This window comes from Macaca nemestrina, chromosome 16 (genome assembly GCF_043159975.1).
Source record: "Macaca nemestrina isolate mMacNem1 chromosome 16, mMacNem.hap1, whole genome shotgun sequence".
Classification (NCBI taxonomy): domain Eukaryota; kingdom Metazoa; phylum Chordata; class Mammalia; order Primates; family Cercopithecidae; genus Macaca; species Macaca nemestrina.
This window is the reverse complement of record NC_092140.1, coordinates 67,124,628-67,151,252: the sequence shown is the minus strand read 5'-3', so window position 1 is coordinate 67,151,252 and position 26,625 is coordinate 67,124,628. Positions and strand designations below refer to the sequence as shown.

General features: G+C 39.6%; 1 long non-coding RNA gene and 1 other non-coding gene across 3 annotated transcripts in view; one reads left to right on the top strand and one right to left on the bottom strand.

Moving 5' to 3' along the window:
- LOC105485580 (uncharacterized) overlaps positions 1 to 26,625 on the bottom strand; it is a 242,176-nt gene that overhangs the window by 124,254 nt on the left and 91,297 nt on the right. For both annotated transcript variants that reach the window (XR_989682.2, XR_011614756.1), the window contains exon 3: positions 22,369 to 22,478. This is a non-coding gene — a long non-coding RNA (uncharacterized lncRNA). The remainder of the gene's footprint in view (positions 1 to 22,368; positions 22,479 to 26,625) is intronic.
- Positions 12,728 to 12,790, top strand: LOC112427394 (U7 small nuclear RNA). Its single transcript, XR_003018926.1, has one exon. It is a non-coding gene; the product is annotated as a U7 small nuclear RNA (small nuclear RNA).

The window sequence follows — 26,625 nt, the reverse complement described above, 5'->3', positions numbered from 1 at the left end:
AATCAGTAAACTAAAAGACGGGTGATTTGAAATTATTCAGAGATTCAAAAAGAAAAAAGAATGACAAAGATTAAAAAGCCTAAGGAACTTATGGGATACCACCAAGCAGACCAACGAATACATTATAGGAGTTCCATAAGGAGAACAGAGAGAGATAAAGGAGCAGAAAACTTATGTAAAGAAACAATGGTTGGGAACTTCCTGAATCTGGGGAAGGAAATGGACATCCAGGTTTAAACATTCCAATGAATTTCAAATAAGATGAATTCAAAGAAGTTAACACTGAGATACCTTATAATCAAATCGTCCAAATTCAGAAACAGAGAGAATTTCAAAAGCAGAAAGAGAAAAACAACTCATCACACAAAAATACACTCCATGAGACTATCAGCAGATTTTTCAGCAAAAACATCATAGGCCAGAAGGAAGTAGGGTTATATATTCAAAGTGCGGAAAGAAAACAAACTGACAATAAAATACACTATATACTGCAAAACTGTCCTTCAAAAATGGAGAGATGAAGACTTTCCCAGATAAGCAAAAGTTGTGGAAGTTCATCACCACAAGACTTGCCTAATAAGAAACACTAAAGGGAATCCTTCAAATTTAAACAAAAAGATGCTAAACAACAACACAAATGTATATGAAAATATAAAGCATGCTGGTAAAGGCCAATATATAAACAAATATTGAATGTTGTAATACTGTAATAGTGGTGCATAAATGACTTCTGATTCTGGTGGAAGTTATAAGACAAAAGTATAAAAAATAACTATAACTATTAAAATATGCTACTGGGGACACAATATAAAAAAATTTGTTATATCAATATCACAAGTTTGGGGGGAAAGAGTGAAGTGCAGAGTTTTTGTATGTGATTAAACTTAATTTGTATCAGCTTTAACTAGATCATTGTAACATGTTTTATGTAAGCCCTATGGTAACCACACAGAAAATACCTAGCAAAACACAGAAAATAAAATGAAAAACGTTATTTCAAAAATATCAACAAAACACAAAATATTGTAAGAGAGGAAAAGAAGGACAAAAGAGCTATCAGACACACACAAAGTAATAAAATGCGGTAATATGTCTTTCTTTATAATTAATTACTTCACATGTAAATGCATCAAATTCCCCAATCAGAAAACATAAGGTGGCTTAATGAATAAAAATGAAACAAGATCCAACTATATGCTGTCTACAAAATTCTCACTTTAGATTTAAAGACACAAATAGGCTGAAAGTAAAAGGATTTTTAAAACATTTTTTAAAAGGACATTTCATGCGAATTGTAACCAAAAGAGAGCACAGCTGCCCATATTTATCTAGGCAAAATATACTGTAAGTTGACAACTGTCACAAGAGACAAAGACATTATATAATGGCAAACTGTCAATTTACCAGGAAAATTTAAAAAAATTATAAATATGTAATGCAGCCAACATTACAGCACCTAAAATATGAAGCAAACATTAACATAATTGAAGGGAGAAATATACAACAACACAATAATAGGAGATGTCAATACCCCAATTTAGATAACAAATAGAACATCAAAACAGAAAAATCAATAAAGAAACACAGGACTTGAATAACACTAAGGAACAAATTGACCAAACATACATATACAGAACATTTTGCCCAACAGCAGCAGAATACACATCCTTCTCAAGCACACACAGAACATTCTCCAAGACAGAATCACACATTAGGTCAAGAAAGAAGTCTTAACAAATGTAAGAACATTGAAATCATATCAAGTTTATTTTCCCGTCACAATGTAATGAAACTAGAAATCAAAAGCCAAAGTAAACCTGGAAAATTCACAAATATGTGGAAGTTAAACAATGCACTATTGAACAACCCACAGGTCGAAGAACAAAGTCAAAGGGGAAATTAGAAAATATCAAACAAATGAAAACGGAAACATAGCATTCCCAACACTTACGAGATGCAGCTAAAGCAAGACTAAGAGGGAAGTTTATAATAAATGCCTACACTAGAAATGAAGAAATAATTCAAATGAACAACATAATTCTATATCTCAAAGAAATAAAAAAAGAAAAACAAGCTAAGCACAAAGTTACCAGATGGAAGAAAACAATAAAGATCAGTGCAGAAATAAATAAAATAACAATAGAAACATAACAGAAAAAAATCAATGAAACTAAGAGTTGTTTTTTGAAAAGACCAACAAAAGCAAGACAAACTTAAAGAGATGACCCAAATAAAATCAGAAGCAAAAAAGGGGACATAACAACTGATACCACGGACATCATTACAGACTATTACAAACAACTATAGTCTAACAAATGGATAAATTCCTGGACACATACAACTTACCAAGATTGAATCATGAAGAAACAGAAAGCCTCAATAAACCAATAATGAGTAATGAGATTAAAGCCTTAATAAAAAGTCGCTCGTCAAAGAAAAGCCCCGGTGGCTTTACTGTTGAATTCTCCCAAACAGGTAAAGAACTAATACCGATTCTACTCACAGCCTTCAAAAACATTAAAGAGAAGGAACACTCTCAAACTCAATTCATGAGGCCAGCATTACTCAGATAAAGACATTACAAGAAAATAAAACTACAGGCCAATACTCTGATAAATGTTTATGCAAAAATCCTCCACAAAACACCAGCAAACAGAATTCAACAGCACATTAACGGCATCATATGCCATGACCAACTGGGATTTATTCCAAGGATGCGAGGATGATTCAACTTACACAAATCAATAAATGTGATACATCATAGCAACAGAATGAAAGACAAAAACCATATAATCATCTCAATAGACTCAGAAAAAGCACTGATAAAATTCCATATTCCTTCATGAAAAAAGCTCTCAACAAATTAGCCATAGAAGGAATATATTTCAACATAATGAAGACCATATATGACAAACCGTCAGTTAACATCATACTCAATGGTGAAAAACTGAAATTTTTCCCTCTACGATTAAGAACACAGCCAGGATAAGAAGAACACAGCCAGGATTCCTACTCTTGCCACTTCTTTTTAACAGAATTTGGCTAGTACTGGAAGTCCTGGCCAGAGCAATTAAGCAAAAGAGAGAAAAGGCAACCAAATCCAAAAGGAAGAAGTAAAATTATCTCTGTTTACAGATGACATGATCTTATATATAGAAAATGCTAAGGATCCCACAAAATCTATTAAATAAATTAATTCATTAAGATTGCGGCTGGGCGCGGTGGCTCATGCCTGTAATCCCAGCACTTCGGGAGGCCGAGACAGGCGGATCAGGAAGTCAGGAGATGGAGACCATTCTGGCTAACACACGGTGAAACCCTGTCTCTACTAAAAATACAAAAAAATTAGCTGGGCGTAGTGGCAGGTGCCTGTAGTCCCAGCTACTCGGGAGGCTGGGACAGGAGAATGGCGTGAACTCGGGAGGTGGAGCTAGGAGTGAGCCGGAGCTAGGAGTGCGAGATCCCGCTACTGCACTCCAGCCTGGGTGACTAAGAGAGACGCTGTCTCAAAAAAAAAAAAAAAAAAAAAAAAGCAAGATTCGAAATCAACGGCTATGTTACTATATACTAACAATGTCCAACTCGAAAAGGAAATTAAGAAAACAATACTGCTTATAAAAGCATCAGAGAATAAAATATTTAGAAAGAAGCTTAACGAAGGAGAGAAAAAAACCTATATACTGAAAACTACAAAACATTGCTGAAAGAACTTAAAAAGATACAAATAAATTGGAAGACATCCCGTGTTCATGGGTTAAAAGACAATATTGTTAAAATGTCCATATTACCCAAAGCTATCTGCAGATTCAGTGCAACGTGTATCAAAATCCCACTGGTACTTTTTACAGAAATAGAAACAATATTCCTAAAATTTATATGAAACCACAAACAATCCTGAAGAGCCAAAACAATCTTGAGGAAAAAAAAAAAATAGCTAAAGGCCCCACACTTCCTTAATTTCAAAGCATTTTGCAAGTTACAGAAATTTAAATGGTATAGTACTAGCACAAAGACAGACATATAGACCAATGGAACAGAACAGAGCACAGAAATAGGACCACACTCACATGGTCAACTGATCTTCAGTAAGAACACAAAGAATTTACAATGGGGAAACGATTATTTCCTCTGCAAATGATGTCGGGAAAACTGAATATCCACATGCAAAAATAAACTGTACCTGTATCTTACACCATACACAAAACCAACTTAAAATGGTTTAAAGACTTAATGTAAGACCTGCAACTATAAACTCCTGAAAGAAGACAGAGAGGAAGATTTATGACATTAGTCTCAATGGTTTCTCGCATGTGACACCAATAACACAGGCAACGAAAGCAAAAATTGACAAGTGAGACCACATCAAATTTACAAAGCTTCTGTAAACTACGAAGCAAAGGAAACAATCAATAGCGTGAAATGGAAGCTTATGGAATAGGAGAAAATATTTGCAAACCACATATCTAACAAAGGGTTAATATCCAAAATATATAAGGAACGCCAACAACTCAATAGCAAAAACCAGTACTATCGTGTCCTTAATTGGTGGGTTCTTGGTCTCCCTGACTTCAAGAATGAAGCAGTGGACCCTTGTGGTGAGTGCTACAGTTCTTAAGGATGGTACGTCCGGAGTTTGTTCCTTCAGAGGTTCAGATGTGTCTGGAACTTCTGCCTTCTGGTGGGTTCGTGATCTCACTGTCAGGAGCGAGGCCGCAGACCTTCCTGGTGAGTGTTATAGATCTTAAAAACAGCGAGTCTGGAGTTGTTTGTTCCTCACAGAGAGTTCGTGGTCTCAGTGGCTTCAGGAGTGAAACTGCAAACCTTCATGGTGAGTTTTACAGCTCATAAAGGCAGTGTGGACCGAAAGAGTGTGCAGCAGCAAGATTTACTGCAAAGAGCCAAAGAACAAAGCTTCCACAGTGTGTAAGATGACCTGAGCCAGTTGCCACTGCTTGCTCGGGCAGCCAGCTTTTATTCCCTTATCTGGCCCAACCCACATGTTGCTGATTGGTCCACTTTACAGAGAGCTGACTGGTCCGTTTTCACAGAGTGCTGATTGGTGCATTTACAATCCTTGAGCTAGACACAGAGTCACAGAGTACTAGTTAGCTAGATACAGAATTAGGTAGATACAGAGTACCAATTGGTGTATTCACAAACCTTGAGCTAGACAGAGTACTGATTGGTGTATTTACAAACCCTGAGCTAGACACAGAGTGCTGATTGGTGCGTTTGCAATCCTTGAGGCAGACACAGAGTGCTAGACGGAAAAGTTCTCCAAGTGGCCACTAAGTTAGCTAGATATGGAGTGCTGATTGGTGCACATAGGATCCTCTGGCTAGATATAAAAGTTCTCCAAGTCACCATCCAGTTCAGGAGCCCAGCTGGCTTCACCCAGGGATCTTGTACTAGGGTTGCAGGCAGAGCTGCCTTTCAGTCCCCAGCCCTGCCTGCACTCCTTAGCCCTTGGGCTGTCCACGGGACCAGGCCCCACAGAGCAGGGGGCGGGACCCCTTGGGGAGGCTCAGGCCTGCCCGGGAGCCCACCGCATGGGGAAGAGCTCAGATATGGTGGGCTGCAGGTCCCTAGCCCTGCCCTGCGGGGAAGCAGCTAAGGCCCCAGGAGAATTTGAGTGCAGCCCCAGCAGGCAGCACTGCTGGGGACCCGGTGCAACCTCCCCAGCTGCTAGCCCGGGTGCTAAGCCCCTCACTGCTCTGGGCTGGTGGGCGCCGGCCAGCCGCTCTGTGTACTGGCCCACGGAGCCTGCGCCTGCCGGAACTCACACCAGCCAGTGAATGCAGCCCGGTTCCCGCCTGCGCTTCTCCCTCCACACCTCCCAGCAAGCAGAGGGAGGAGGCTCCAGTCTCAACCATCCCAGAGAGGGGCTCCCACGATGCCGTGGCAGGTTGAAGGGCTCCTCAAGCGCCGCCAGAGTGGACTGCCAAGGAGGTGCTGAGAGTGAGGGCTACTAGCACATTGTCACCTCTCACTATTACAAAATAAGCAAAATAGTTAAATAGACGTTTCTCCAAAGACGATATACAAATAGCCAACAGGAATATGAAAAGGTGCTCAGCATCACTAGTCATCAAAGAAATGCAAAACTACAATGATATATCATCTCGCACCTATAAAAAAAATAAAATTTAAAAACGAATATAGGCCGAGGTAGGCAGATCACCTGAGGTGAGGCGTTCGATACCAGCCTAGCCAATGTGGTAAAACCCCATCTCTACCAAAAACACAAAAATTAGCTGGGCGTGGCAGTGTGTGCCTGTAATCTCAGCTATGCAGGAGGCTGAGGCAGGAGAATCACTTGAACTCAGGAAGCGGAGGTTGCAGTGAGCCAAGATTGTGCCACTGCACTCCAGCCTGGGTGACAGAGCAAGGCTCTGTCTCAAAAAAAAAAAAAAAAAATATATATATATATATATATATATAAAATTGTGTGTACGTATATATATATACATGTGTGTATATATGTGTGTGTATATATATGGGTAAACAAGGATGTGGAAAAATTAATTGGAACCCTTATGCACTGTCAGGAATGTAAAATGGTGGAAGCCACTATGATGAAAATCTAAAAATAGAATTACTATATGATCCAGCTTTCTGAGTTTTAATCCAAAAGAACTGAAATCAGGATCTCAAAGAGATACTTGCAGTCCCATATTCCTTGCAGCGTTGTTCACAATAGCCAAGTCGTACAACCTAAATGTTCATCAATGAATAAATGGACAAAAAAGTGACATATACATGTAACTGAATTTTATTTGGCCTTAAGGAAGGAAATCTTGTCATATACTACAACATGGATGAACCTTCAGGACATTATGCTAAGCAAAATAAGCCAGTCACAAAACGACAAATACTGTATCATTCCACTTATATGAGGAGTCTAATTCATCAAAGCAGAAAATAGAATGGTGGCTGTCAGGAGTTGGGGTGACAAGAAATGGGGAGCTGCTTTTCAATGGGCATAAAATTTCAATCATGCAAGATGAAAAAAGTTCTAGAGGTCTGCTGAACAACATTGTGCTTATAATTAACAATATTGTCATGTATGCTTAAATATTTGCCAAGACAGATCTCGTGTTATGTATTTTGTATCAAAATTAAGAGAAAGTACATATGTTAAAATTGAAAGTAAAAACCAAATAAGTGGAAAGAATTACAGTAGTATAAATTTTGCTTCTAGACCTATGGCCAGCCACAAAAAAACTGTTTTTGGTTTTGTTTTTCAAAGTATATTCCATAATTTTCCATGGCAACTTCCTCCATTACCCTTAGGAAGTTTTTCTTTAAATGTGTCCTAACTCTGTCATTAAATACGGCATTTGTTTAATTTTTGTTTGTTTGTTTTTTGAGACAGTCTCGCTCTGTCGCCCAGGCTGGAGTGCAGTGGCGCAATCTCGGCTCACTGCAAGCTCCGGCTCCCAGGTTCACGCCATTCTACTGTCTCAGCCTCCCGAGTAGCTGGTACTACAGGCACCCACCACCACCCCCGGCTACTTTTTTGTATTTTTAGTAGAGACGGAGTTTCACTGTGTTGACCAGGATGGTCTCAATCTCCTGACCTCGTGATCCACCCACCTCAGCCTCCCAAAGTGCTGGGATTACAGGCGTGACCCACCCCACCCGGCCAAGTTTAAATATTTTATTTGGTACTTGTCCATACCCCTGGGATTTGTGTGTGTGTGCTTTTCCTTCCTTATACCATAAATATTTTTTTAAAATGACTCTGAGACTTTCCTTGGTATTGTCCAGCAGATTGATGATCTTTAAACTTCATTATGCACTTGAGGCCAGAAGTTCAAGACCAGCCTGGGCAACATGGCAAAAATCCCATCTCTACTGAAAATACAAAAGTTAGCCCAGCATGGTGGTTTATGCCTATAATCCCAGGTACTCAGGAGGCTGAGGCAGGAGGATCACTTGAACCCAGGAGGGGAAAGTCACTGAGCCAAGGTCATACCACTGCTCTCCAGCCTAGACAACAGAGTGAGACCCTGTCTAAAACAAACAAACAAACAAACAAACTTCATTTTAAAATAACCAATGCAGCCAGCAAGGTAGTTATCTTGTCTGATTTTATTTTCTTGGTTATACTTTTCACTTTGTTACGTAGGCCTTGCCTTTCAAATGCCAGGAATTATATTCAATTTACCTCTTCTCTCCACATGTAACTATATATATTTAAATTTAAATTATTTAGAATTATATAAAATCTAAATTTTAGTATCCTAGTCACATTAGCCACATTTGAAGCACTCAACAGCCACATGTGACTAGATTACTATATTGGACAGCACAGATACAGAATATTTTTATCATTGCAGAAAGTTCTATTGGATAGCTCTGTTCTAGATCCTATCCTTACCCTCCAAAATCCCTACTCATAATTAGAATATTAGCAGAACACAGCCTCTAAAGAAATCTCACTTGTCTCATCTGAAAAGTGAGGATAACACTTTTTTGACTCAGGAAAGAGGACTGACCCACATTTCCCTTGAGGTTCCTTACCAGTATGATAGCCTCGTTTCTGTGAATCCACTAAAACTTGACCCTTGGTCAGGAAGATAACTCCATTATAATAATGTTTCTCTGGAAAAAATCAAATTTGAATGACATCATCTCAATTCACAGCTTCTTTGCCAAGAATATAACCCACTTAAGTGTAGGAACTGCATTCCAGCTCCACAAATTCCTTATTAGGTCCAAAATGGCAGGTGGTACTTAAACCATAACAGTTTTTTCACACCCCAGCAGGCCTTGAAATCACTGTGATAAGAGAATCAGCCTCTCTAAGAAGGGTCACAGCATGCCTATAAGAAGACATCTGGGAAGCAGAACATTTATTTTAAAATGCAAACTATGTAGTCCTGCAAGTAATTAATTGGGAACATAAGTTGTATTTGAACTAAAACGGAACCTTTGATTACACTTAATGTCAGCTGGATGATTAATGTATAAAGTGTTTGCTGTTTACTAAACAAAGGATTTGTCTTTTTTTACCATCTGAAAAATTTTGTCTAAAACACTTATTTTCAGAGATGTGATCATTTCTTTGGCACTTACTGGACTGTTAAATTGAATTCATGCTGTCCTTCCATGTTTCCCAGCCTACTCGGAAAGTATGAAAATGGGAACTGATGAGCAAGGCCTGGACATGTTTCCACATCTACTGTGTTCATGTTTGTTAATGCGAGTCAGCCCTGCACAGAGATCTACCACCTGGACCAAGAAAAATGGTGAGCAGTATACTTTGCTGCTTGGGCAGCTTTCACTCCATGTCTAAAACGGTTTCCTAAATTGGGATATTACTCATTTTTATCACAACCCTTGTGGAGATTAATGTATTATATCAGAAACCATCTAAAAACACAGATATACTTAAATGACCATAATTCCCAATGCAAAATATAACAGGAAAGATTATCAAACCACTATCCCCCTACCCTTCAAGTCTTAATCTTGGCTCTAGGTTTTCCCGAGCAGGAAAAATGAATTGGGGGAGAAGTGAGTGATTCTCTCCATCCTTGCACTAACTTTTCTAATCTTTAATTGTGCCCAATCAACTTCGTTGTGTTATTCTTGGCTTCTTGCCTCATGAGGAACCAGAAGTTTGTAAGCCCATAGAGGAAGCAGTGTTTTTTACCCTGGGGCTCATCAACCTCCAGAAAATAAAAGCAAAATTATGTAAAAACCTGCATTTTTTTTTTTTCTTGGGAGAAGGCTAATAGTTTTCATTAGATTTTGAAAGAAGTCCATGATCCAGAAAAGACTAAAAAGTCTCAATTTTGATGGATTTGGAATAGAATCAAGTCACTGATGAAGTTACTGCCTCTGCCACTAGTCGGGGCAGTGAGTGGGTACAACATAGCAGCCAGAGTTCTGTAAAAAAGAACAGAACCTGTGTGCTGAAGTCAAGAGCCCTTCTCTCATTCCAGCTTTTAATAGTTGAGATGCGATCAATAAACACTGGTGATAGACTTTAAGTCCCGTGATATTGTGATTTATAATGAGAAATACATATTTGGTCTGTAATCTCATTTCTGACACACTGCTCCTAAAATCCTAGTAATTTCCTAAGTGATAAGAGCTTTGGTAGTATCTTTGGTTATAATATTTGGTCTTTTGTCCTGGGTTCCTAAACTAGCTCCAGAGTATCTCTTGTTATTCATACCAAGCCCGTTTCAACCACACCCAAGTTTATATTAATGAGGTGATTTTTCAAAAGCCCCCAGAAAATCACTGGATGGGGCTAGATGCTGGAGGAATTAATCATGTGATTAGAAGTTGGAACTTGACCCCCAACCTCCAAGGGGCAAGGAGCTGAAGCCTGAATTGATCATCATTGGTCAGTGATTTAATCAGTCATGCCTACAGAATGAAATGTCCATGAAAACTCAAAAGGACAGGGTTTAGAGAGCTTCTGGGTTGGTGATTAAGGAGGATGACATGCCCAGAGCGGGCATGGAAGCTCTGTGTCCCTTCCTTCATGCCTTGTCCTTTGCATCGCTTCCATTTAGCTGTTCTTGAGTTAACTGGTAAATGTAAATAAATGTTTTCCTGAGTTTTGTGAGCCATTCTAGCAAATTGTCAAACCCAAGGAGGACGTCACAGGAACCTCTGATTTATAGCCAGCCAGTCAGAAACACAGGTGAAAGGTGGCAACCTGGACCTGTCAGTGACCTGAAGTAGAAGCCGTCTTTTTTTTTTTTTTTTTTTTTTTTTTGAGACAGAGTCTCGCTGTGATGCCCAGGCTGGAGTGCAGTGGGATGATCTTCACTCACTGCAAGCTCCGCCTCCCAGGTTCACGCCATTCTCCTGCCTCAGCCTCCCAAGTAGCTGGGACTACAGGCGCACACCGCCGTGCCCAGCTAATATTTTGTATTTTTAGTAGAGATGGGGTTTCACCATGTTAGTCAGGATGGTCTCAATCACCTGACCTCGTGATCTGCCCACCTTAGCCTCCCAAAGTACTGGGATTACAGGTGTGAGCTACCACGCCCAGCCAGTCGTATGGGACTGATCCCTTAACCTGTGGGATTTGATGCTATCTCCAAGTAGATCGTGTCAGAATTGACTTGTAGGATACACAGTTGGTGTCCACAGAGAATTGGAGAATTGCCTGGTGTGGAAAACCCACACATCTGGTGTCAGAAGTAAAGTATTGAGGGTAGTAGAGAATAGAGGAAAAAACATTTTTCCTTTAGTTGGTGGAAAAAAGGAAATAGTTTTCCCTTACAGCCCTGAAAGATTGGCTGGTGACATGCCAGAGCTCTGATTGCAATAACATTCACCATTATTTGTTGATACACATTCTTCCATTTAATCTTAATAATCCTTCAAAGTGGTGTGATTACCCCATTAAAAGATGAGAAAACCAAGGATCAAACTGGCTAACTAATTTGTTCAAGATGACAAAGTTACCACATTGCAGAATGAAAATTAGAGCCCAGGTCACTCTGATTCAAAAAGCTTATTCATTAATGATGCCCAGCTCTACAGGAATATCTGTCCAGATTCCCGGAATGCACCTTCAATTCTATCATCCCACCTAAATCTGAAAAGGTAGCACATCTCATGATTCTTCCAGCCGGGCAAAGCAAGGCTAATTTTAGAAGTCTAATGAGAAAGGATTAAGGTACTTCCCGTTAGACAGTCAACACGAGTGGCTCTCATTAGCAACAATAAAAACCCAGCTTGTACGGTCCGCAAAAGTAGCAGCCTCCGCTTTCTTTTGTGATTCTCAGCTGGGTTGCCCCTTTAAGAAGCTTAGCCCACATAGTCACATTCATAGATCCTCTAAGTCAAAATCTTTTTTAAAAACACCCAGGAGCGATCCCTAACTACCAAGGAGTAAGACATCCTTTCAGGAAAGAACATTGAAGAGGTTTATCTGAATGTCAGCAAGTTTCACCTAGTCAAAAGAAATCCATCTAGAAAAGCAATTTTATACAATTTGTGAATTTTATTCAATTCAACTTGTATTTACAGTTGCTCTATGTAGGAATTGTGCAGAACACAGCAGAAGAGGGTAAGATGTACAGAATGAGATGTTCTCCACCGGAGGTTCACAGTTCATTGGTAGAGACAGATACACACCCAATATGTATAGTCCGGCAGACAGTACTAAGTTGGAAAATGGATTTCCAACAAAGTGCAAGAGGAGAACAAGAGAGGGAGACAGTGATTCTAATTGTTGGTCAGGGTAGAGACAAATGTGAGAAGAGCTTGTGGAGAGTGTGGGCTCTGTGGATAAAGGCAAGTAAGATGTGAATGAATACTAGCATCCCAAAAGCATAGAAGCAGAGGTTGTGCAGGTATCTGGAAAAACAATAATGTCCTGGGAAGGCCAGAGAGTAGAGTGACAGGCCCATCCTGTAGACCCATGCCACTCAAAGTGAGGTCAAAGCCAGAGCATCCTTGGAAACACTTAGAAACTTCAACATACAAAAAACCCAGGTGCCACCCTGGACCAAATGCATCAGAATCTGCATTTTTACAAGATCCCCAGGTGACTCATATGCACATGAAGGTTTGAGAAACATTCCTGCAGACAATGGGGAGCCATTGGAGGTCCCTGGGAGAGAGGAGAAATCTGTTCTTAGATGTGCTTGGGAAATGCAACTTTAGGAAGCAGAGTAGAGGGCACACAGAATTACCAAACGAATGAGCAGTTATTCAACCAACAAAATCTTTTGAAAATATGAATGTTAAGTGTTACAGCTCTTTTAGAATTGGTCTAGCAGGTTTTCTGGTTTGTACTAGAAAAACCATAGAAAGTGAAAATAGAAAATAATATGAACAGTCATCTATTGGAATGATGATTAATAAATGATACTCCTGTACTCATAGCTCCATCATATTTGACTGTAAGGTAATTAGGATATTAATTTTTAAGTGCAATTTATTCATCAGATGGGAGGATAAGGCAGTAAAATCAGGTTGTGGCCAAAAATAACATATTTTTCACTTTAGTTCACTATCTGGAATCTATGTAACCATACTATTTTAGATTATTCAGATTTTTTAATACTCTCTGAATCTGATGGCCAAGGACCCTGTAATCCCACCGCCCTAATTCCAAAATACTCTCTAGCAACTCATACACCCTTCCCCATTCCCCAAACACCCATTTTGAGATAGCCAGGATAATTTTCTTCATTTCCTGCCCAGACAGCTGTGGAATGTTGTAATTCATTGTTAGGCAGCTGCAGCAATCCTCCTTAGAAAAGAATACATCTTGTCAAGGATATGGTTATTCTCAAATTTTGAGTTTATTTTTTAAACGGTGATGTACCCACCAGATGTAGAAATAGTCAAGCCTGAGAAACCTCAAAGGGAGGCTGGATCTAACACACGCATCCCTGCTTAGAGGTCAGTGCTACAAATACCCTCACCAGGTTGCCTGTAATCTCACTGCTTCAGCAAACAGTCCAACCCACTCCTGTTGGAAAATCCTCTGGACTCCTGAAAATAACTCCTTCCTAACTGAGTAAACCTTAACCCTCTCCTACAAGCTGATAAGAAAATGCAGCACATCTAGAAGGTGAAGAGTAGCAGATTTTCATCCTCAATTATCTCCTCCCTCCACATCCATAAAAACAGCCCTGCTATCTTATGATCTTTACTACAAAACTAGGGAGAAGAGAGGAAAACGAGATTAAAATGTCTCCACGCTGTGTGAGTGCGTGTGCATGTGTGTGTGTGTGAGAGAGAGAGAGTGTGTGTGTGCGCGTGTGTAGCTATGTGGGAGGGAGACAGAGACAATCACATAAAAATTGAAAATTACCCCAGATGACAATAAAATAGACAAGACAGAAAACTCCAGGGAACAGCGATGATTAGAGTGAGTAGGAGTGTCGTGTGAAGGCTAAGAGGTTAGACTATTCAGATTACTTGGGAAATGTGGGATATTAGATCAAGGAAGATCCATTACTATACTACGTCCTATAATTTAGATACTGCAAATCACAAACAGGACAAATATGAAGGAAGCTTTCCTACTCTTAACATGGCTGCTTCTGCTTTCATGATAACCTCTCATTAGGTACAATTTTAATTTTTTAAGGCACCTTAGAGTTGGCAAAATGGATCCAGAAGCAATTAAAGTCCCTCTAGTTTCTTTTATGAAATTGGTGTTTAACAGCTATTTGGGGAGTTTCTCCCAATAAAAATCCCATTTTTTCCCCATTTCTATTTCAGAATTTCCAATAATCATTAAATTTTGTTTGACAAGTTCAAGTAAAGCTATTTTATCGCTTCATAAAGTCAGTCACAAAACTCTCTTCCAAGGTAGAGAGGAGACAGTCTTTGTCCATCAGCACAGCCTGGAGATCTACAGAAAGTAGGCAGCAAAGGTCAACTGGCCTCACTCAATCAACAAACCTCTCTGAGCACCTTTGCATAGCTGCTACCTATCATGCACTTTGCTAGGCAGAGGCTACAAGAGGACAAATAAGGCATAAACTCTATCTCACAGAGCTGATGTATTTACGAGGGAGACAATTAAAGAAAGAATAATCATAATACAGATTTATTAATATAACAGGGGCAGCTACCTACTGAGGGTCAGGAATGGATTCCTGACCAATTAGGGGAAAATGTCCCTCCAAGAGTTCATTCTTAGAAGTTAATTCTGATGCAGGTTTTGGTAGACCTGGATATGCTTAGTCAGGGTTAACCACCTCTAAGAGTTTATAGTTTGACTAAGGAATTTAAGTAGAACAATGATGGACACACACAAAACAAGTTATTATGGAACCACATTACCAAATTCAAAGGAGTTGGAAATCTGACATGAAGATGAACTCATTGGCCCCCTTAGAAAATCCTCATGTACCAAGTACATTGTAGGCAATCTATAGTTGGTTTATTGGGGAAGTCTTGCTAGTCAGGAATGCATCACCTTCAAGCAGCTTGGAACAAGCAAGGACTCCAGAGCTGGACTGACTGGGTTTGAAGCCTGGTTCTCCCATTTACTAGAAATTTGACTTTCAGCTCAACCTCTCTATATCACATTCCGATTTCCTTATCGGAAAAATGGGGATAATAATCATATCTACCTCATAGGGTTGTTATGAGAAAGAAATAAGTTTATATTTCTATAGTATTTAGAATAGTGCTTGACCCTTAGTGCTTTGAACGGGTTAAGTAAATGTCAGTGTCACCAGGCCCCTAATTCAAAGTCTCTCAAGACAAGGTGGCTGAAGCATTTATTCTAGGTAATACCTACTTTTTCTAAGGATGAGATGACCTTCCTATGGGGGAAAAAAATGTCTGATGTAGCCTCCATCTCAACCAAAAAGACCTACCGTGACTGTTAGTTAATACTGAGTGTCAACCTGATTGGATCGAAAGATGCAAAGTATTGATCCTGGGTGTGTCTGTGAGAGTGTTGCCACACAGACAGGCGGGAAAGGTGGGAAAGGCAGACCCACCCTTAATCTGGGTGGGCACAATCTAATCAGCTGTCAGCGCAGTTAGAAAGCAGGCAGAAAAATGTGAAGAGACCGGTCTAGCCTCCCAGCCTACATCTTTCCCCCATGCTGGATGTTTCCTGACCTCGAACATCAGACTCCAAATTCTTCAGCTCTGGGACTTGGACTGGTTTCCTTGCTCCTAAGCTTGCAGATGGCTTATTGTGGGACCTTGTGATTGTGTGAATTAATACAACTTAATAAACTCCTCTATATATATCTCCTATTAGTTCTGTCCCTCTATAGAACCCTGACTAATACACTGACCATATTCAAATAAAAAATAGCTCTAGGGTCCCCTTCCCTCCAGATATGAATGGAATACGTTTTCCCAAAAGACTCTTGGCATGGTGGTACCCATCATCTCTTCTCCTGAATTAACAATAGATGTTCAAAAAACACAAGAGGCTCTCTCATATTAAAGGAGCAGAGATCCCAGGATGTGATAACAAATTAGCATTATAACTGACATATATCTTTTCATATGTCTCTTTTCGTAAATTCAGCATCAAATTTAATTACACTGATTGGATTTTTTGTCTTATCTCGGATTATAAAATTAATTTTCAGAAATCTTCAGCTTTCCCTATTGTCCACAAAAGTTAGCAAACAACCCTCCTTCTCTAGAACATTAAAAAAAAATTCCACTTAGGCATACACATTATGCCTAGACTGACAGACTTCTACAAAACTAATTTCCCCATCCTCTTATCAGAGGTCTGTACTGGAGCAGCAACCACATGGAAACTATTTGTAAGCTGCACAAGGCAAGTAAATGCCAGGAAGCAAAATTGGCTGCCTTTAAGATTTTACACAGACATTCCAAGTCCCAGAGCAATTTATTTTCCAAACTTTTAATAATTAGTCATTTTCTTAAGCTTTAACAACAACAAGAAGAGATAGAGGACAAAATCTCCTTAGGAGGACATTAGGTTAGTATTACCCTACTTTGTCAGGCAGCTTAGTAAGTGTCCCACTGAGAGGGTCAGGAGCTGCAGTCCCTCCCAGCCTCATTGCAGATAACAACTCCACTGATAGGCACTTAAGTCCCTGACCTGCAAGTTAACACTCCCTGTTTTTCCAGAGGGCGGTTCTCCAAGCGCAGGCTGACAATCATGTCAAATGGGGCTAGGATGTGACCACCAGCCTCATTTTCAATTGTGAGTAAAATCAGGATTTGAAGCCAGGTCTCTGAAGATCAGACACAATGACATGAACTTGGTCCCCTAATAAATCACAGCTGAAGTTAGCGTTCAGGAGAGCAAATGTTGTATGATGCTGCTGGCAAGATGAATTTCATTGCAGTTTCACTTGTCCCCCTCTGCCTTGGCTTAAAACTTTCAAAGAAGTTTAATCAGAGTTACCAGAACTCCAGGTTTATCCCTCGTTTAAAAGCAATTTTTCGTTCTTTTAGGAAATAATCTTACAGGTGGTCTCAGGGGAAAAATTATATATTTTATATTTATTCTGAGGTCTGTGGGTTCTCAGAGGAGCAAAGTTGAGAGCAAAAGCCATATGTGCATCTAGGAATTCTGAGTGAAGAAAGAACAAAAATGACATGCCAAGCCATTTTTGAAAGAACAAGAATTACATATCAAGTCACTTTTGAAGTATTTTTAACATTTTATGTTTTCTATCTAGAAATGCTGAAAATAAACAATAATGTCTGAAAATTATGATTTACCTTCTGAATTCAGCTTCAGTGGAGCAGGTGGTATTTAAGAAACCATCACCAGTAAGAATCAAAACATCACAGAAATATTGATGTTTTACCTCTATGCTCGTCTTAGCAATTTTTTAATGGGCCAAATGGTATAAATTCAGCATTTAAACCTGCAAAGTACAAATATTTTTTTTTCTGATTCTTAATGCAAAGATGTATACCCACAAAGAAAAATCAACTTATCAACCTTGTGTGTACATGACATTTTTCATTCCCCCACTTGCTGAGGAGAAACACAATGTATATTGCTGAATGAAGTGACATTTAGAGAATTGTTGATTTTTTTCATTTACCACCTTATTCACATTTTAAATTTTTATTTCAAATATTATAAGAATAAGCCTTCCCTACATATTTAAAATCAAACTAGCAAAATTCCTTACAAGGAAGCAAAATTGTCATAGACTCAAATCATCCTTTTATGCCTGTTGTCAAAATGATGCATATAATGGCATCAAAAGCCTGAATAGTGGAAAACTTGGGCTCTCTGGGCAATATTTTACAAAGTTATTCAGGTTTTCACTTGCCATAAACTGATTTATTTTAACACAGAACTCATGCCTTCAGGACCTAGACTATTCTTTGTTTCCTGATCACATTATTGTAACTGCAGAACCGGAAGTAGATAATTTACAGTTTCTTATCAAAGAATCAGGTTTACTTCTAGAAAGGAATAGTTGGTCATTGATGGTTACATCTTCTATATTTAGAGTGTTCTCTTAGTCACATTCCGACAGGTGAAAAGTGGGTTTTGTGGAAATAGACTGCCTTCCCTGCTATTTTGCAGGGTGAGCACTTTCTCCTAAAGCAGCTTCATTATACTGAGTAAACCCATTGCTCAGCTTCCCTGAAGTGGGAAGACAACCAACGCTCAACCCATTCCGACCTCAAGTGTTTTATGCTGTGGGAAAAATAACATCAGATCCAGTTAGCATCAATGCCAGCCCCTGGCCGTTACTTAATTTTTTGTTGTTGTTTTGTTTTTTTGAGATGGAGTCTTGCTCTGTCGCCCAGGCTGGAGTGCAGTGGCGAGATCTCGGCTCACTGCAAGCTCCGCCTCCCAGGTTCACACCATTCTCCTGCCTCAGCCTCCCGAGTAGCTGGGACTACAGGTGCCTGCCACCATGCCTGGCTACTTTTTTATATTTTTAGTAGAGACGGGGTTTCACCTGTGTCAGCCAGGATGGTCTCGATCTCCTGACCTCATGATCCACCCTCCTTGACCTCCCAAAATGCTGGGATTACAGGTGTAGGCCACTGAACTGACCAATTTGTTTCTTAAAAAAAGCTATGTAGTATTGGTCATCCTCTTGCCATTTTCTAGTGGAAGAAACTAGAATCAGAGATACAGAGGATTAAGTTCACTTAGCATTCCGGAATTTGAATCTTAACGGTCTCCATCCAAAACCTGGAATCTTGTCACTGAGTCTTCCTGCTTCTGTTTCTGGCCACAAGCAAAATGTAGTGGGTAAGCTCTGAAGCCTGGGTTCACATCCCACCTCTGTTCCTTCCCAGCTGCAGAACTTGGTAAAAGGGTTGAACCACTGAATGAGATGAGTCTAGAGATGTATGTGCCTCATAAGGTGTTTGTGAATATTACAAAGTATATGGAAAGTATTTCACTGCATCCCATGCTGTAAAGTGTTCAATAAATATTGGCTGCTGCCATTATGTTATTATATTTTCATGGAAACTTCTAATCATCTTGGGTTTTAGTATCCAATTTCTTACTTAGGGATACGTCCTTACCCAGTTGGCCTTCATGTATGGAAACTTCTATTTGATTCTGGTAGTGAGTCAAAGCAAGATGGAAAACGTTTACATTAGAAACTTAGTGCAGATGGGTTTAAAACAGTATCATTCAGAACAACGAGCACTCAAATAATAATAGTGGTCTTCGTAATTGTAATAATAATAACAAAATTCCCATACCACTGTAAGAATTCACAGGCTAGAAACAGAAAAAATGCCTTCCCCTGAAGGAGTGTTAAATTTTTCTTCAAAGTGCTACTATTCTGGATATGAGCAGAAGCAGCTTTGGGAATTTATTTAAATACAGAGTGCAAGGGAATTCATTAGCTGAACAAGGCCCTTCCAGCCTACACCTCCAAAGGCCACTAAGAACTTGCCTACACATAAGAGATGTTTCCAAACATCATAGGTGTTGTTCCAAATGGTTGTTTTCTCATTTTCACTTGGATTCATGTTGTACAGTAAGACAGATTGAGACATATTTGAGGCCAAATTCACTAAGCATTTATTGACTGCCTTCTCTGTGGAAGGTACTTTTTGGGCAAAGAACTTGGGACTTCCATGATTTTGAATTATAAATGGCTCCAAGAAAAACTCACAATGATATCTCCAGTGTTTGCTCACTGAAACAGAATTGAATTTGCAAGGTGTGTTACTCCATTTTGCATTGCTATAAAGGAATAACTGAGGCTGGGTAATTTATAAAGAAGAGAGATTTATTTGGTGCATGGTTCTACAGGCTGTACAAGAAGCATAGTGCTGGTATCTGCTTCTGGTGCAACCTCAGGAAGCTTACAATCCTAGCAGAAGGCAAAGGGGGAGCAGATGTGTCACACAGTGAGAGAGGGAGCAAGAGGGAAGGGAGGAGGTGACAAGCTATTTAAACAACCAGCTCTCCCCTAATCTAATAGAGCAAGAACTGACTTATTACCAAGAGGAGGGTACCAAGTCATTCATGAGGGATCTACCCCCATGACTCAGATACCTCCCACTAGGCCCACCTCCAACACTGGGGATCATATTTTAACATAAGACCTGGAGAACACACATCCAAACTATATCACAAGGTACGTTGTATCAGTCAACTATTGCCATGCAATATGCCACTCTAAGCCAGTATTCATGACGCAGTATACATGCGTCAGTTGGCTAGCTTGGAATCAGTTGATCTGGGTGGTACTAAGCTGGACTTACCTCCATGAAGGCTGGTATAGGGTTAATCCTTCTGTCTTTTATGCCTTAGAACTGGCTCTTCTTTTGTCAAACAGCAGATGTGCAAGCAGTCAAGGCCAACATCTGAGCACAGTTCAAGCAATTGTGCCAAAATCCAATACAAACTACCTGGCTGAGACCAAGATCAAGTAATCAAGTAGCACTCCCCACTAGGGGGACAGGGCACAAAGTCCCACAGCAAGCGATGTGGATACCAGGCAGGATACAGTATTAGAGCCCATAAGTCAATTTTCATATATACTTTCTAGAAAATGGTTAAATCCTCATAACCACTTTGTGCCTATCAAATTAGAGTGTCTATCATTAGGCATGGGCCTATCCCTCAGAAACTTTAGCAAAGTGTATTTCTCTAAGATTTCAAAAATTATCACACATAATTTAAGTACTACAAATTTCCCTATTAAAATTATGGCCATTACTTTTATATAACAATGAATCTTAACTGAAAATGAGACTTGTGTCTACATATGAGGCTTATGGAAAATTCCGTTTAAAGCAAGATTGGCAGAAACTAACTTGCCTGCTCTCTGCGGTTAGGGATTATTCTGAAATCTTTATTATCATGATTTGTCCAGTGCTTGACATAGGATAGATTCCTGAGAAAGATTTGTTTACTGAAAGACTGAAAACAGAATTACTGAACATCTCAGAGGCTGGCTCTTTGTTTATAATCCTTGCTTTTTATTAGTTGCCACTTGATCTGTTCTTAGCTTGTAGGTTTCCTCTGACTCATAGGGTCAAGACTTCCTACCCTATGTGCTTGGTTATTGCCCATGTCTGGGAAGATATTTTATCTGTGAAATGAGAATTTGCCACTCTTCCCAATATAGTTGGTCAGATATGGAATTTGTGTCTGTATTATTTTAAGGCCCGTGCCGCTAACATGTTTGTGTGTTTGCTTGTTTTGTGGCTTTGTTTCAAAAAGAAAATAATGTACAGAGCATTACCTCCTCTCCTGTTCAGAACAGTCAACTCAGTTCCCTCTCTTTACCCTTTCTTCCTGTTACTATCTTACTTGAAAAGATGCACAACTAGAAATTGGGGTGGTCTTTTGTCTGGCACCAAACCATGACCTTACTTTCAAATTTTGCTATTTTCGATCTAAATGGCTGAGTTGTTAATTCAATTTATCAACCTCTCTTCTCCTCATTCCCCTTTCTACATATTTCACTCTTTATATATTTGACTTCTTATATATTATCTTTTTATTTTTATTATTATTCATTTTTTTTAGATGGAATCTCGCTCTGTCGCCCAGGCTGGAGTGCAATGGCATTATCTCAGCTCACTGCAACCTCTGCCTCCTGGGTTCAAGCAATTCTCCTGCCTCAGCTTCCCGAGTAGCTGGGATTACAGGTGCCCGCCACCATGCCCGGCTAATTCTTTGTATTTTTAGTAGAGACGGGGTTTCACTATGTTGGCCAGGCTGGTCTCTAACTCCTAACCTTGTGATCCACCTGCCTTGGCCTCCCACAGTGCTGGGATTACAGGCGTGAGCCACCATGCCCAGCCTTATATATTATCAAGGAATTTTTAAAAACCTTACTTCTGGAAAATAATTCATTCTTTCTGAATCTTTTAAAAGTACACTGAAAATAATATAATTGCTTTTGAAAACAGCTTTATAAAAGTCTCCTCCCAGCCTCTCATAACAGATCTTGAGTGAAATCTGAAATTAGGTGAGGCCACCTTAACATGTTATAAGGAGCCATCAGAATACGGCAAGTCCCACATTGATTTAAGAGTCCCAGTCACAGGGAGTGTCTTCCATGCATTTGCAGAGTTAAAATGCAATAACCTTAGCCAGTTCATTAGTCATCCAGGGCTGTAATAATTATCGTCATCACAACTAATGAAAATATCTGTTGTTAAAAGCTTGTAGCTACCAGGTATAGTGATGAGCACTTTCTGCACACCATTTCCATTGATTCTGATAGCCAGTCAGTGAACTAGAAAGTAAAGCTGATTTACAGGGGACATACCAAGGATTTGCACTGGTTATATATTCAGCCAGCTAGTTACGTAGAATGGAATAGTGGAGACATAAACCCAGGCTGACATCAGAGCCTGAGATGCTACAGTAGTTTTGTGAACTACCCTTTTCAGCTGTTGTGTTGTTTTTTGCTTTGCTACATTAAAAGGATGGAATATGCTAACATTTCTACTCACCTCCTAGAACATCTGAGGATTGAGACTTCACCCTTCCAGAAAGAAACACTAGCCGATGAGTTGCTGACAATTTGGATGCCAAGGGTTCTAAGTGTAATGGGCCATCCACTCTGCAAGAACAAAGAAAAATACGATTTCAAGAGAGCTGAAGTTCCTCTAAGAGAGAAAGATTTCCCCAGAATGAAAGTAAGTCAGAAGAAAGCAACTGAGAAGGAGGAGGTGAACAGGGACAGAAGCCTTATCCCAGAAAGTCAGCTTAACAAAGGACAATTCTGAAGGGAATGGGTTAAAGGCAGTAAGTAAAAGTTTTAAACAGCAATGACTCTGAAGCCAGCCTCCCTTGGATCAGACCCCAGTTTCGCTATTTACTAGTTTTGTGACCCTTGACAAGTTACTGAATCTCTGTGCTACTCAACCGCTACCTCAGTTTTCCCTTCTATAAAGTAAGAATAATATTAACATCTCCCTTATCTGGTTCTGAGGGTTAAATGAATTGATACCCATTAAGTCATTAGGATAGTGCCTGGTTCAGAGTGGTTAGTAGGTGTCAGTCCTTATTACACATATGGTATTTGACCTCTTTTGAATTGGGTGGGGCCATATCATTATCTGCCCAAAGCAGAAATATGTCCCATGACCTGCTCTCACATCTTGTGCTTGCTCCAGCAAATCATCCTATTGAGACTCAGAAAGGACTCATTCCAGAAGAATCCAACTGCGCCCCTGTAGCCTCCCAGCAGGAACAGCTTATGGCCATACCGCAAGAGTTCTGCTGTGCCCCTTTCATAATTCCAAGAACAGAAAGTCTATTTAACTCAGAAGTCAAATGATTTAACAGCTGAAACCCTAGAGCCCCTTTCTTCTGGCCCCCACTTCTATTTCACTCAGTTCCCTCATCTGAAAAATAAAACCACCACCCACCTCACAGTATCATGATGAGCTCCTTTTTATTAAATGATAGAACAAATAAAAAGGAGCTAGCACAGTGCCTGACATACAGTAGATAGTTTAAAAATACAATTGTCTCTCGATATCTGTATGGATTGGTTCCAGAACCTCCCTCCGATCCCAAAATCAGCAATGCTAGAGTCCTTGATGTAAAGGGTGTAGGATTTGTAGGTGTCATCCTATGCACATCCTCCTATATAGTTCACATCATCTCTAGATTACTTATAATACCTAATACAATGTAAATGCTATATAAATAGTTGTATAGCGAATAATGACAAAAAATCTGTACATGGTCACTACTGATACATTTCTTTTCAAATATTTTTGATCTGCAGTTTCTTGAATCCATGGTGTGGAACCCATGGGTACAGAGGGCCGATTATATTCATTTCTTTCCTTCTTTCCTTAAGCTACAGACAGCCCTTACTAAACACTCTTAAGGGACTAATGGCTTAAGGTAAAAAGCCTAGTGGGAAGTGGGGAATTAGTTCTGTCATTAAGCCACTGCTGCCTATACCATATCTACTGATTTATTCTTTCCCCAAATGCGTGTTTTTCTTAATGTAGATAGGTCAGAAAGAATGACTTCAATATAGGAATTAAATGAGTATAATAATAGTAATAATCACTAATAATATCTAGCTTCAGAAGTGTAGGAAAATTGGCTTCTGTTTCTTTCATAGAAAAGTCTATGGTTTTCTTTTTTGGTCCCTAGAAAACTGAATCATAATTTATTCCTGTGTGTTAAGAGGGGATCTGTTCTGCTAAAATCATTAGATTTATTTCAGTTCACACAACAGAAGGAGACATTCTGGAGGCTCTTTTTCATTGTTAAATGAGCACCTATGTGGTATTGTCACAGATGAAGGAGATAAAGGCACTTTGAGGAATAAAAGAGAAAAGGCACTAGCATAAAAATTAATCAGATTAAGGGCATTAGTAGATAGAGACCTGCAATCTGTTTTCTACACCCCCTGTGTGACAACGTGATAAAGGTCATCAGGGAAACTCGTGGAGAGGGCCCACCGTTTAAAGACCACTATGCTAGAAACAAAGGCTTCCTTGAAGTACTCTTTATGATGCTACACCTAACTCTCAGCAGGACAGCTAATTTCTCACACCAATCAGTCCATCGCAAGAAATGCTGAGGTGGAAAAAAAAAATCCCTGCTGCACACTTTCCTGTCTTTCCCCAGATTCTAAATCTTCACACTGAAAATAATTTGCAAGCACAGGCATCTCTGGGATTCAGTGGGTTTTCCCTACCACCCCTCTTTGTTCTTTTAATCCTAGAGGGATGCTCCAAGCAGACAGGAAATGTGACCCAGAAGTGTGGCAACACATTTGTGTCTTGTTTTAGGAAGATGAGTGTTTCTCAGTCTCCTCTAGATGAACTCACACATTCCGTCTTTGGAGAAAGTTTTAAACAGTTCTGGCTTATTCAGAGTCCTTTGTTCTTAGGACCAGTTTAGGAAGCTGCCTGCAGGGACACAATGGCCGTGGTGGGCACAGCACTTTGAATACATACCTTCAGGGATGGGAGTATGCTACTGATTTTCTTTTTCCTTTTTTTTTTTTTTTTTTTTTTTTGAGATGGAGTTTGGCTCTTGTTCCCAGGTTGGATTGCAATGGCACGATCTCAGCTCACCACAACCTCTGCCTCCTGGGTGTCATGCGATTCTCCACCTCAACCTCCCGAGTAGCTGGGATTACAGGCACCCGCTACCATGCCCGGCTAATTATATATTTTTAGTAGAGACAGGGTTTCTTCATGTTGATCAGGCTGGTCTTGAACTCCCAACTTCAGGTGATCCACCCGCCTTGGCCTCTCAAAGTGCTGGGATTACAGGCATGAGCCACTGCACCCGGCCAGCTATGATATTTTCTTATCATGACTTCCCGGGCAGGATTTTTTGTTACCAATCAGTAATATCAGTCCTAATCCAGGTCACACTTCAAGAATCCATTTAAATGATCCTACACTGACCAATAGCCCAATAGAATATAATCACATCAACTTCAAATTAGTTCTAATTTTTCCCTTTGAATATAAAATGTCATTTAAATCTTCCTAAGGAAATAAATGAAAAATATGTGGATATTCCACAAAAATATCTATATCTAGGCAGGCTTTACCTAAATGAAACCAGTCATAGAAAATGTACCCATATTAACCAATAATTATTGATTTACTTTTATTAATAAATCATTTATTTCCTTATTGAAACAGGACTTACGAGTAAGGAAACCAGGGATGATTAAAGTAAAATGTCTTGGGTTCAAACTGACACCAAGAAGCCTAAACATGCTCAGAGATGCCATTAGTCAATATGGAAAATGTAGGCAATCCAGGAAAAACTTGTTGTCTTCCCACTCCAACCCTGAGCAGCCCTGTGGGCCAAGAGTTTGTTGAACAGAAGTAGGGGGAACTAAATTTCAGACCCCTTGTTCTACCTCAGCCAGGTGCATTTTTACATTTCACAAACAGTACAGTCACCGAAAGCAGCCCGAGCTGCATTCCACAACAGAGTGAGAGAGCGAATCAGTAATGAGTCCTTGCTTAATAACAGAGACTGTCTTGCAGGAGGATCTTTGAAAAGGTGGCCTCTGCTTCATCCTTGTGCTTATTCAAGTGAAAGTGAAAGGTTTCCCTGTCATGACATAAAACTGAGCAAAAAATAATCACCATATCTCTTGCCAACTTTGTCTCCTTGACTCAGGGGGATTTTAAATATAGAACAAATGCTCTTGCATCAGTAGCAAACCAGCCCCTATGTCACTATTGGATTAATAATGCTTTAGGATACATATCTCTGATATGAAAGGCTCTAGCACACCAAATGCCCTGATACAAGAACACTTCCTACTGTAGGCATGGATATAGTAGTATACACTCAGTGCAATAAATGAGCAGTTATATTCTTTAGACATATAGAATAAATTTTATCTTTTCAAATGAAAATTCCAACACATTACTCTTCACAAGAAAAAAAAAAAAAGTCATGATCAGTTAAGACATTAGAACCCACCCAAATAATTTCTTCTGAATCATCTCTCTATCTGCTCGACTTCTCCCCTGCCCCCATGCTCCCATTGTCTGTAGTTACCAACAAGTAAATATGAATGCTGAATCAAGAACGAAAGAAAAACAGAAACATATATTTATGTAAACTTGTATTGATTCAGCTAGGAAGAAACCCCACAGCTTTCAAGGCCTGAGTCGCAAATCATTGTGATCAGAAATGCTGATGTGCTAGGAATGCACAAGTATTTTTGCTTATTATCATGGCCCAGGCCTGTTGCAGAG